Source organism: Hipposideros armiger, unplaced genomic scaffold (assembly GCF_001890085.2).
Source record: "Hipposideros armiger isolate ML-2016 unplaced genomic scaffold, ASM189008v1 scaffold_1, whole genome shotgun sequence".
Taxonomy (NCBI): Eukaryota; Metazoa; Chordata; class Mammalia; order Chiroptera; family Hipposideridae; genus Hipposideros; species Hipposideros armiger.
Genome location: NW_017731351.1, coordinates 9,110,597 through 9,123,290, shown reverse-complemented (window position 1 = coordinate 9,123,290; position 12,694 = coordinate 9,110,597). Strand labels below are relative to the sequence as shown.

Genomic DNA, 12,694 nt, shown 5'->3' with positions numbered 1-12,694 from the left:
TTTAGTGTCCTTTGAAGAATATGGTTTATTTTTCATTTTGAGTGTTAAACACTATGACAATTTATCCATAATTAGAAATATATCATAAATATACATTTACATGATATTGATCACAAGAGGAAAATAGTAACTTGAAGAAAAGAGGGGACCTATCAGATACCACATTAACCAAGGTGAACAAATTATATCGTCATGGTTACTGTTTTAATGTCCCTTTTTACTATAGCTGTCTTCTGTGTAATTTCTATGTCAGTTTTGATTTTCTGCTCATTAGAGTTTCTGTTTTCCTCCTCCTTCATACCTGATAATTTTTGGTTGGGTACCAGACATTGTGAATTTTACTTTGATGTTTACTGAATATTATATATTTTGAGCTTGTTCTGGGGCAAGGTTAAGCTTTTTGGAAATGGTTTTATTTTGTCGAATCTTGTGCTTAAGCTTTCTCAGGAGGGCCATGAGTGATTTTTCTCCCACTTTTGCGTCAAAACCCTGCCTAATACTGTGACCTATGCCCCCGCTCCCCATTCTGAAGTTTTCTACTTTGGTTTCTGAGAACAACCATTATTCTATAGCCTCTTTAAGTGCCAGACACTGTCCTCTCTAACCCTGTGGAGTGGCTGTTCCCTTGGCACCAGGTTGTATCTTTACTTCGGGCACCGGTCAGTAATCGCTGGATATTCTGGGAGTCCCACTGGGTGGATCTGGGCTTCCCTCGGGGAGCGCTCTCTTCTGCGGCTCTCTGTCCTGCAGACTCACCCACCTGGGCTCCCAGGCTGGCTCGTCTGTGGCCTGGAGAGCCAGCCCCCATCTGGCATCCCGCCCCTTGTCTGTCACTTCTCCATACCCAATGCTTCGAGTGCTGCTATTTCAAATGTTTTGTCTGATTTTTGTTGGATAGTTTTTGGTTTTAGGCAGCATGTATTATTACTCCATCTTGGCCAGCAGTGGAAGACCCCTCATTGTTTTGTATATTTAAAATGTGTACCTCTTCCATACATTCCCTCGCTTATTTTTTTATAGTTACGGGATTATTCACTCAGTAAGACAAAACAGTTTTATTTTCCTTATATAGTTACAAGAAATACATAGTTTTCTCTAATACTTGACAATTTTGCATATTTGCACACGTAGTATCTCTTCATTCACATATCTACGCAGGTCCCTGGGTTGGGGGGATCTGAGGTTTGTTTGCACTTCCTAAGTGGATTTTTTTTTCTTTTTTAGGTTTTAATTTCACTTTTTTTAAAAAAAATTTCAATTTCTTTTGTAACCCAGCCGGTAAGCTTTGACATCTATTCAAGACCTGAGGAATATTCCATTGAAATCACTCTCAGCTATCCATGTTTTGATCTATTCAGTGAGATTTGGCTTTTTCTACTGAAACCAATGCAAATAAATTAACTCAATTAACAATCAAAGACATAAATATAATTAACCCATGATACAGAAAGACAATAACCTCACAACACTTAATGCTCTGCCTGTAACTTGACAGGTTAATTTTGCGAGTTATGTGATCTTTGTCCCAATTTCGCACATGTTGAAAGGATGTATATTTGAAATGAGGAAATACAGTACTATTTCTAATTATAGATAAACTGAAATTTTAAGATATGTGTCAGTTTATTTATAACATTCTACTTAGGCTTATTTGGATGCATTTGTTTCCTTCAAACAAATATTCCTGACGTTGAAGCAAAATATGAAATGCCTTACCTTCTATATGGTAATACACCTTTTCCGCCATTTTCTTCACCCATAATGTAAGTTTTAGTATCTTGGCCTGCCTCCTTCCTTTAGTGCGAATTGAGGGAATTCCAGTTGCTTGGCCTTGACAGTGATGATGGTGAAAAATAATCTCAGACAGAATATCTTATTCCTCCTCTTACAGCGACAGGAGTGCAAACACAACTCAAATTCAGAAAGTTACAGCTTATAAAGTATTAAACTGAGAACATTCACAAAATACCAGTCCTATTTCTTGTCAAATGTGGAGGCTTGAAAAAAAAAAAGTGCAATCCTTTTCTACTTTCCTGTATTGCAAAATTCCCCTTGGAAGTATTATTCGAACTAAGAACCTGTTTAAGATGCCTATGTTTCAGAGATCAAAATATGCTTTGTTGATAAACAGTTTGTAGCCTCTATCCAAAGTCTATAATTACAGTAGTTTCTTAATGTATAATATTACAACCGATCCTGAGTATTCCTGTGACGCATGAATACTTGTAGAATTTCTTGTCAAACCAGACAAAGAAATTTAACACTTCTTTCTTCTTCCTTCATAGCTGAATGAAGACAAGCCACAGACAGAGAAAATATTAACACGTCCTGCATTTCATAAACAGCTTGTACCCAGTGTATCTGCTCTAGAAAGAACTGTAAAAGCTCAAACTCTTAGTGAGATTTTTCATAAATCATACAATCCAACTTTTTTTAAATGGGCTAATGATTAGGACACTTCTCCAAAGAAGGTAGATGGCCAACAAAACCATGAAAACATGTCTGACACCACTAATCATGAGGCACACAGCGACGGTGTGACATCCGTCAACATGTGAGGAGACACACCAATCGTAGGGTTTCCATAAGATAGAACGCTACACAGCAGTAAAAATAAATTAACTGTTGATGTAGACTACAATATAACAAACCTCAAAATAATTCTTCTGTGTGAGAAAACTGAGACCATATAAAGGACATCTACTCCATGATTCTTTCATATAAAATCTGCAGTCACGCAGTGACCCACTGTGACAGGGCAGGTCAGCAGTTGCATGGGGATGGGGTGTAAGGGCTGAGGATGCTTTTGGGGGTAATGGATGTGCTCACTCTCTTGACTGGTGATGGTGAGAGAAATGAACACACATGCCCAAGCTTTTCAAATTGCATGCTTTCAATGGTACAGTGTCGTAAAACAAACAAGACCAGTCAGAAGATGGCTTGTGTCCAGAAGAGATGGAGTCCTCGCCTCTTCAGGGAGGTAAGGGGGTGCTTTACTGTCAACATTGTGGGTGTTCCAGCTCGTGAATAAAACCCAGAAAGGGTTCCTTTTTCATCAGAGCCTGCCTCTCATTGTAAACAAGTGTTACCAAGTTACACATTTTGTGGTCAAAACTTCATATGATTGAATGTTGTATATATTTTCTGCAAATGCTCAAAGGTCTTTAATCGAATATATATATATATATATATATATATATATATATATATTGTTTTTGTTTGTTTTTTTTTTTGTTTGTTTTTTTGACAGGACATAAATACCATGACTGGGTTTGAGTAAAATGTCCACATAGTGGCTAATTCGTAGTATAAAGAAACATCCATCTTTAAGGCGTTTTGGTGTAAAACATCCCATTGTGAGCTGTGCCCGACTCTTGGACTGACGTGGACACTTGCAGGAAGCTCTGAAGTACAAACCTCAATGCCCTTGTCTCCACCAGCAGGGAGAGATAAAAGTTACATGAAACCTGCATTTGTATCCAAAGAGAGGTCTGAAAGCATTTTAATGAGATGTCACACAATTTTCATGGTGCCTTTTAAATTTAACTGGTGCCAGCGAAAGCAGCTATTTGGCTGTAAATGGCCGGCACCTCTTCACAGCAGCTTTCTTCTCAGGGAGCAGCTTTCTCAAGATGAATCCTCGAGCAGTGCTGTTTTCCACTTCACTTCCATTTGCTTGTCCAAGAAAAGACAGCCTTCTTTATACCCATGATAAATAAGAAAGTCTTTCAACTGGAGAGAATAAGATTGGCTCCATGAGATTCATTATTTTCTCAATAAGATGTGACTGAAGCCAGGGTAAACAACCCTCCAATTACGAGTGGTTAAACAATACGACTAGTTAAGTGTAATGTCACTGTCAGATGATGTGATTTGAGTATTAAACACAGGGACGTGAACTCTAATTGCTGACAACATATGTGGAACAGCTTTTGTAACTTCTCAAAATAATTGGCATGGCAGAGTCCAGAATTGGTAAAAATATTAATTATCATTTTGTGATTCTCTGAGAGAGAATATTATTTGGCTAACAAAAAGTCATTTATTCTTCTACTTAGTGCTTTCTTGGAACTTCTTCAGCAGTTGTCATGAAGTCAGAAATTATATGGAAAAAGGGAAAAGAAACAGACAACACTTCCAATATTTTGACCATAGAATGAATCTTTGCAACTTTTCTGTTGTATCTTACATACGTGGTAATCATTTTTCCTATGCTAACTTTTGATATGCTAAAAACTACTAAATGAAAAATATGAAGTATTTATGAATATACATTTGACTACTAAACAAAATTATTCACAATACAAAGGATAGATCAGAAATAAAGTAAGGTTTTACACATGTCTGTTGATACTCATCCTAGATAATTCACCCATTGTACTCCAATGTAATGCTGTCCGATTAGACACTCAAAATGCAAGTGTATCTATCGTAACACATGTATCGTCTAAATTGGCCTCTTTGCCTATCTGCCTTTTGTCAACATGCCCTGGACCCTCAAATATCCATCTCCATATCCAGCCTCTTCTTTGAACTAATAATATAAATTAAATTCTCTCTGAAAACCTCTAACTGGATGATTAATGGGTGTATTACTTTCTTATTGCTGCTGTAACAAATTACCACAAATTTACTCACTAGAACCACACAATTTAGAATATTGCATTTCTGTAGATCAGAAACCCATCCCTGGTTTTCCCGGAGCTAACATCATGGTGTCCACAGCGCTGGTTCCTTTCTGCGGGCTCTAGGTCAGAAGCCATGCCATTGCCTTTGCTAGCTTCTAGAAGCATCACTGTCCTTCCGATTATGGGCCCTTCATCCGTTTCAACGTCAGATCATTGGGCTGAGTTTGCCTCACTCTGCCATCTCACTAGTTCTCGCTCTCCCACTTTAGAAGGACCTTGTAATTACACTGAGCTCATCCAGGGACCAGGAGGAGCAGGCTAACTTCTCTGTTGTTAAGGTCCTGCCCGCTGGATGAAGTAACCTATCTACAGGTTCTGGGGACCCAGATGTGGACATCAGTCCTCCCCCACAATATTCCCTCTTAAGATACACAAAGCTCTCTCCCCTGCCCCAAAAAGCCCAGTTTCTCCTGCTGCCCATGCTCCCAGTCTGAGTCATCACTCCTTTCAGGGCAAATCCCTAAGAATAAAAACCATCGGTTCCCCTCAGCCCCCTCCTCCATATTGAGTCAGGCTGTACACTTGGTAGGCGCTACACCAGAACACACCCCAGGGTGGGTCGCTGTGCCCACTGTGCCCAGGCCAGGCCACCTCCTTGCGGAGGTCCAGCATAGCCCCTCACAGCTGCTGTCCCCACACAGCATCAGGGTGAAGTTCTCTCCATAACCGTTTGCATTATTTACCAATCTTCCACAACTTCCCACTGCACTTAGGACAAGCGTTCCAACTCCAGGGCTGCTGTACGCTGACCTCCTCTCTTGCTATTCCACACAGTTTTGCCTTATCTCTGCTCCGCATGCATCTTAAACTCTGCAACTTAATTCTGATGCTAACTCTGCAGTAGTGTAGACTTCCCGGGTTGAGGGCTGGGTACCCACGAGGCCCCCACCATGGTTCTGGAGGCCCTGGGCTCATCCCTGCTCACCCATTAGGTGCAAATGGCTGGAAAGAGCATCGGAACATCCCGGTGCGTCCTGCACATTTACTGAAAAGTGGGGGCATTAAGGCTCACTGCCCGGCAGTCCTCACACAGGCTGAGACTTCACGCCTGACTGGGGCCTCCATGCTGGTGGGAACCCGTCCAGTCTCAGTTTTCAAAACGCTCCACAAAATTCTTCTGAAAAGCAGCTGCTTTCACCTTCAAGGTAAAAATGTGTGCATTTATCCTTTCAAAATGACCTGCTCTGTGGTCTGTTTTCCACTCTCCCTTTCATCCTGGAAACGCCAGCCACTGTGGAGCACAAGGCTTTCTGTAAAACAGGACGTGTGTTTCGGCTTGCCCAGTCTTTGAATGCCCCGTAACCACCTCCTCCAGCCCTCTACTGGGCTGCACTGACCAGGCGACGGAAGCTTCAGTAACAGATGACAGCTGGCGCTGTCACGGCCCCTCTGTGACCACATCCCATCACCACTCTTCCTGAGTGAAGGCTTCATCAGTGGTTATCCATGCACCATGCGGACCCAAGCATTGGCTCTGTCGGAGAAGCATTTACCTGCATTCTTCTTCAGCATGTCTTTCTTCTGAGAGGTCCTTAAAAAGCAATTCTTGGAATGTTCTATTATTCAAAGCAAACCCAGAAATGCCATAAACTGAGATTTCTAGGAATGTGTAAACACACCGCCACCAGGTAGCAGTCCACTGGTCCACATTCTCCGCAGTGTTTTCCATGCATCTTCCAGTCGCACCAGCTGTCCTCCAGATGGCACCGTCAGGTCAGCTGCTGGCCCTGGGATGCACCTGCCCAGGTGCTCTGCTGACCCGAATTGAATAGTCCTGGATCTAAATGACAGCCATAAGCCAAACGCGAAGAGAAACAGAAAGCTGCAGTTGGCGAAAAAAGACATCGGGCTATTTACAGACTGTCAGCCAACAATATTCTTGGGTGAAAATTATTTTGTTTCCTCTAGACATCCCCAAAATATAGCTGAACATTTCAGGAACTGAGTTCTGGCCTTCTGTGGTTCTTCCAAAGACATATACACATTTGCAATTAAATATAGATGTTCATTTCCAAATATTTAGAGACTTGAAGGACGCATGAATCCATCCACCATCTTATTTTAGAGATGTGATCATGAAAACCCATAGAGATGCACCGACTTTCCAAAATCTCTTCATGGCGTACTGAAGATTCCTTAGATAAACTATAAATGGGCGTAAAATCGGCATGTCATGTCATGTTTTACATAATTATGGACAATAACTTATATTTAGTCAATAATATGAATTGTGTGAATGGATCTGGTTAGACTTCAAACCGACAATCTGAATTTTTTTTTTAAAAAATCACATTTTCATATTTTGCTACACAAAGCAATGTATGTTTCAGAAGCCAGCTCACAATGTCTGACTGCACGTCTGCTGACGCGGAGCTGCATCAGGACCCCCCAGCCACTCAGCGCGGGTTTCGCCAAGGACCCTGGGACTTCAAAGTGCCCACATGTTACTGAGGCAAAGGAGGCAGCCGGAAGTCACTGCCGATTTGTCATCTTTTCACACCCTTTATCGGTGACACCTCTGCTCCTGTCCCCACAGCCCCTTAGAGACGACACCTGACACCTCCATGTCCAAGCTGGACCTGAGGCTCCTCAGGAAGGTACTGGACGGTGCCTGTGACCTTCACTCCCGAGATGCGCATGTGACTGCCACCCCACTCAGCAGTCCGCATGCTCCAAAGCCCACTTCCACTTTTCTCCGGGGCCTGAGGCTCTGTCTCTAGTTGTGACGGCGATGCACTCACTGTTTGCAGCCTCCTCAGGCCTCTGACACAGCGACAGCCCTGGCAGCTGCTGGCCAGTCCCCGGTCTGGCCCTGAGGGCTGTGCAAGGATGCTCCTTTTTTACACGGAGAATTCCAGACCGCCACAGACAGTGTCACCCTGTGAAAGTGCTGGAGAAGGGCAAAGCCAAGGGCACCCGGGGACAAAACGAGAACACTGTGAGCACAGCCCGAAAGACCAAACGCCCTCCTCTCCTGCCATCTCGGTGACAGTGCCTCCTTCCCAGGTACATCAGCCTCACCGGGTTCCAGCCATCTCCTGGTGAAACGCGCCAGGAAACGCGATTACAGCAGGACCCCACCTGCCGTCCTGACACCACCCAACCAGCAGGAAATCCTTGCTTCCTCCAGCCTCACACAAGCCCAGAGGCGCTAAGATGCCTGCCTCACGCCCTTTGAAGGGGAGGGCTCACGGTCCTGGTGCTGTGTGAGTGCCCTTGTCACAGCTTTTGAAATCACAGGTGGGTTCCTGGTGGTCTTTAGACACCTGACATTAAGACCTCTGAGCGTCTTTTTTCTCTCACTTTCTACTCTATTCTTTTGCAATAGACCTATGTTATTAGACACAGCCAAACTCAAACACACATTCCCGAATAATTAAAGCACACAAACACTAATGATTTATCAATATGGTCACATTCATGGGTAGAAAGTTCGTTTAGAGTACGCTCTTAGTATCCCTTTTCTGTATTTGAAAGATCAGTGGTGATATCCTTATTTTCATCCCCTATATTTATAAATTTGTTCTTTTCTCTTTGTTAATCTTTCAGGGTTTATTAACTCTGTTAATCTTTTTAAAGAAACAAGCTTTGTCTTTAACATCTTCTTTTGGATGACTGCTTTTATTTCATTAGCTGAGCCTAATGTGGAGAGAGAAAGCTGTAGCTGATGAAAAAAGATATTAGATTATTTTCTCTATTGAGATGTCTGCTCTTATCTTTGATATGACTTTACCTCTCCTCTCTCTGGTTTTATGTTGTTGTTCTTGTATTTTTTTCCCATTTTGTTTTTCCTGATGGAATCTTAGATCGCTAATTTTAAACCCTGTGTCCCCTGTGGTAGGCTGAATAATGTCCCCTAAGATATCCGGGTCCTAAATCATGGACCTGAGTATATTTCATATGCAGAAAGGACTGCAAATGTGATGGCATGAAGGACTTCAAGATGGGAAGAGGACCTTGAGTTATCCAGGTGAGTCCAATAATGGAATCGCAAGGGTCCTTATAAGAGGGGGCAGGGGAGTCATGAGAGAGAGAGAGGACATCATTATGACAGGGGCCGGATGGCATTTCTGGCTTTAAAGGGGGAGGAACAGCTAGGAACCAGGGGCCGCAGGGGTCACAGCTCTAGTGACTGGCAAACGAGGGAATGAAGGCTCCCTGTAAGCCCAACGGAGTGCAGCCCTGGGTGTGGGGACTTCTGTGCATGAGAATGATTCTGGACTTCTGACCTGCAGAACTGTAAGAAAATGTGTGTTGTTTTAAGTCACCAAGTTTGTGGTCATTTGTTACAGGAGCCACAGGAAGCCAATGAACTCATCTCACAGAAGCCTAAAAAGCTTTCAATTTCCCTTGATAGAATGATTAAGGCTTAGATGCAAGTTTTCATTTTCATCTCCTTCAAAAAAATTTTTTGATTTACTTTGTGATTTGTTTTTACTTAACTCCTGTGTTTTTAAAATTGTGTGGTGTAGTTTCCATACACTTAGGGGTTTCTAGGCACCTTTTAGACGCTGATGCATCAAATGCTGGTGTGGCAGAGAACGTAGTCTGTATTCCAGTGGGTTTTGAAATGTATTGAGATTAATTTTATGGTTCAGCATATGCTTTCATTTGGTGAAAGTTCTTTGTATACTTAAGCTAAATGTGTTTTCTCTTTGTGTTCCGTGTCTAGTTAAGTTGGTAAATGGTGTTTTTCAAATATCCCATATCCTTAGATTTGTTTATGTCTATAAATTATTATCAGAGGAATGTTAACATAACTGGTTATAGGTCTATGTCTCCCTTAATTCTGTTTATTTTTATTTTGAACCTATTACTTGCCTAAATATATAGTTTTTCTTAATTTCTAAGTAGCTGAACATATTTTTTCATTCTGAAATGACCCTTATTTCTAATAATTCTCATGGTCTTGAAGTATATTTTGAGGTAGTAAGAAATGAAAAGGTTTTCTTACAATTAGTGTTTGCATGGTATTACTTTCGTTTTCAATCTTGAGTGCCCTACATGTCTTCTAATCATTTTCATGTCTAATTCATAATACACTTCTAAAATATAGAAGTAACTCATTAATGAATAAAAAAAAATGAGGGTGCTTTCCTACATTTTTGGAGCTGATCACTATTTCTCTCCAGTATGGGATTTAAACCCTAACGCCACTGACTGTAACAGAGGATGAAGACCCACCACAGAGAATCCAAAATTATTAAAACAATTAGTATATATTTTTATGGCATTACCTGCACAGAGAGTTCATTAGAGAGGGTTTAAAACACTGATCAGGTCATTTTTTCCTAAACAAAATCAATGTAAGATCATCATTACTCTTGAGCACAATTGTGGGAGCATAAAGGTGACTCATCGATTTGAGAATTGTTTGGAATTCATCATTTTTTGTTACTAAATAAAGAGGTAATGCAACTTAATTTCTTATAACAAATACAGCCTGCATCTCAACAACGCAGAGTTCCATAAACACATATAAATAATAAATGCAACTGACAAACACGTGAATGATATAGTAATTCAGAAATACATTGGCCCATATATTTTCCTGAGCTCCTAAGGCTTTTTACTACAATGCAGGTGCAGCTGGAAGAAGGTTCCCTCACTTGTGGAAAGGCAGTACGTCTGGCTGCGTGGGGTCGTGTGGCAGATGACAAACCCTTCTCCTCGGGTCAGTGGGTTGACCTTGAGGCTCTGCTCAGGCAGTGGTTGTCCACTGTCCTCTCTGTGTGCCAACTACCCCACCTGCCCTTCTCTGCCAGGTTTTTCTCACTCAGCAGTTCCAGTCCTATCTGTCATCCCTGATAATCAATCTGTTTCTTTCAAGTGTATTCTGTATTTACTAGGATACTCTTTGCTTACTAGGTATTTCACTGCCTTATTATTTTGATTGTTGATGATTTTGTTAGTGTTCTGGTTACAAGGTTTCATAGGCCCCCAATCCATTTCCACAGAAAGACTTTTTCCAAAAAAGTTTTTAGATAATTTTAGAGCAGAAACCCCTGTACTCCTAGGATTTTAATGGGTCTGATTTAAAAATTCACATCATTTGACCTTCTGACATAATCACAAATATGTCATTAACTTTTAAAATACTTTAACTTATTTTTAGGAGCTATACTTTATTTATACATTCATCTCTAACCTGATTCTTCATTAACAACAAAAAATAAAACTGGAAATACATTGAATTTACATAAACTCACCAAAGTGACACCTACTTGGACTAATCTGCAGCTTTTAAATAAATTAATCACACCTAAAAGGGATTTAGAACTATAGGGTTTAAAAGCCCTGGAAATTTGATTACCTTCATTTATTTTTTTAATAATTGTTGTAAACAGTTGATCCATCACTTGTAATCATCAAGGAATTCTATTATACTTTTAAAGTGTTCATTTTAACATAGTAAGAAAAACTCAGATCATGCTAGAGGGGTCTGTGAAAAACTAGTTGAAAAGACAATACATCACCCTTTCACCAAGTCAATAGAACTTTAAAAATCCTTAAAATCCTTGTGGTCCTTTAAAAATCAGCCCAGCTGGTGATGAGGGAAAAGTGAATATTGAATTTTTGAGTAATAAAAGAAAAAAGATAATGTAATTGCTTTTCAGTAAAGCTTTCAAAGAAAATAAAGCAAAACAACAGCACAGAAAGTGCTGCGCCACAGAAAATGACTCACCGGCTCAAGACCCATCTCAAGTTCGTAATAGATTTTGTTTCCCTGTTTTTGCAGCAATACATTTATTTTATGCCCAATTTAGAGCAAAGTCAACCACAGGATCCCTTATAAATGTAGGCGGGGGCTCCTTTTTATCGCCTGAGCTACCCCGTGTGACGTTAGGACGCCCGGGGACCTGACGCCACGTGAGGTGAAGTGTGAGCAGCGTTTCCTACCGCCCGGCCAAGAACGCGTCACTGCGCAGCGCATAGCTCAGTCTGTTCAGGTGCTACACGGCCGTTTCAGTTGACTTGCTTCCAAATACTTAGGTTAGATACACTCCCTTTTTTGTGTTTATCTGTAAATTCTCTACCATGGAGCCAGCGGTGGGACCATCATGGAAGCTGGCCACATCAGGCCACCTTCCCTCCCTACAGGTGCATCCCACAATGCACCAGCTTTCGAAGAAAAAGAATCTACACATCAATTAGTCCACAAACCAGGCAATCCAATATGGGACCTGAGTGGTTTTTAAAACAACCTGTTAAGGGAAAAAAAAATTCCCTTGAGCCCCACAACAGCGAACTGTAATAGGGAAGACGTGCTGTTTTAATGTGAGGGGGCTGGTTTAGTTACCAGTGGCACCCACAAATCCACGTAGTGGCTGAGAAGCGCAAAGTCCGGAGGAGGCCCCCACCTGCAGCTGCTCAAAAGTCAATCCTCCTGTCATCCTACAGTTATCTGTACGCACGGCCCCGCCCTCCTTTTCCCCCTCAGCCACATTGGAACTGGGGCTTTACTTTCCATCACATTGATTTAGCACTGCTTTTGAGGCTGTAGGTCTTGGGAACAGAGCTAGGTCTTAGGAATGGAAGCCATAAAACGGAATTGAACTAATATGACCTTACACGTTGGTTAGAATGTGCATTCTTAATGAATTTAACAGCAAGTCTAGATGTCTGTGTCTATATAGTTCAATGGTGTCGGTTACAATTTATAAGCTTTGAAAACAATCTCCGTCTTAGTGCACAAACACTACATGCGACCTACCGTCACACTCTGAAGTCCGACAGCTGTGTGTCGTCACAGCCAACTGGAGGTGACGCCGCTCTGCAAGGACAAGAGCAGGTTACTGTGGTGTGAACGTGACAAGCTCCGGGTTGGGCACAGGAATTATAACAACCTGAGGGAAGCAAAGGAAAAAATAAACATGTGGGATTGCATCAAACTAGGGAGTTTTTTCACAACAAAGGAAACCATCAATGAAACAAAAAGGCAACCTACTGAAAGGGAGAGGATATTTGTCAACAATACATCTGATAAGGGGCTGATATCCAACATT

The 12,694-nt window shown here is 41.5% G+C and overlaps 1 long non-coding RNA gene across 1 annotated transcript in view; it reads right to left on the bottom strand.

The window, feature by feature from the left end:
- Window positions 1-12,492, bottom strand: part of LOC109374531 (uncharacterized) — an 84,271-nt gene extending 71,779 nt beyond the window's left edge. Inside the window, exon 1 of the long non-coding RNA XR_002122405.1 lies at window positions 12,403-12,492. This is a non-coding gene — a long non-coding RNA (uncharacterized LOC109374531). The remainder of the gene's footprint in view (window positions 1-12,402) is intronic.
- Between the last annotated feature and the right edge of the window lie 202 nt (window positions 12,493-12,694).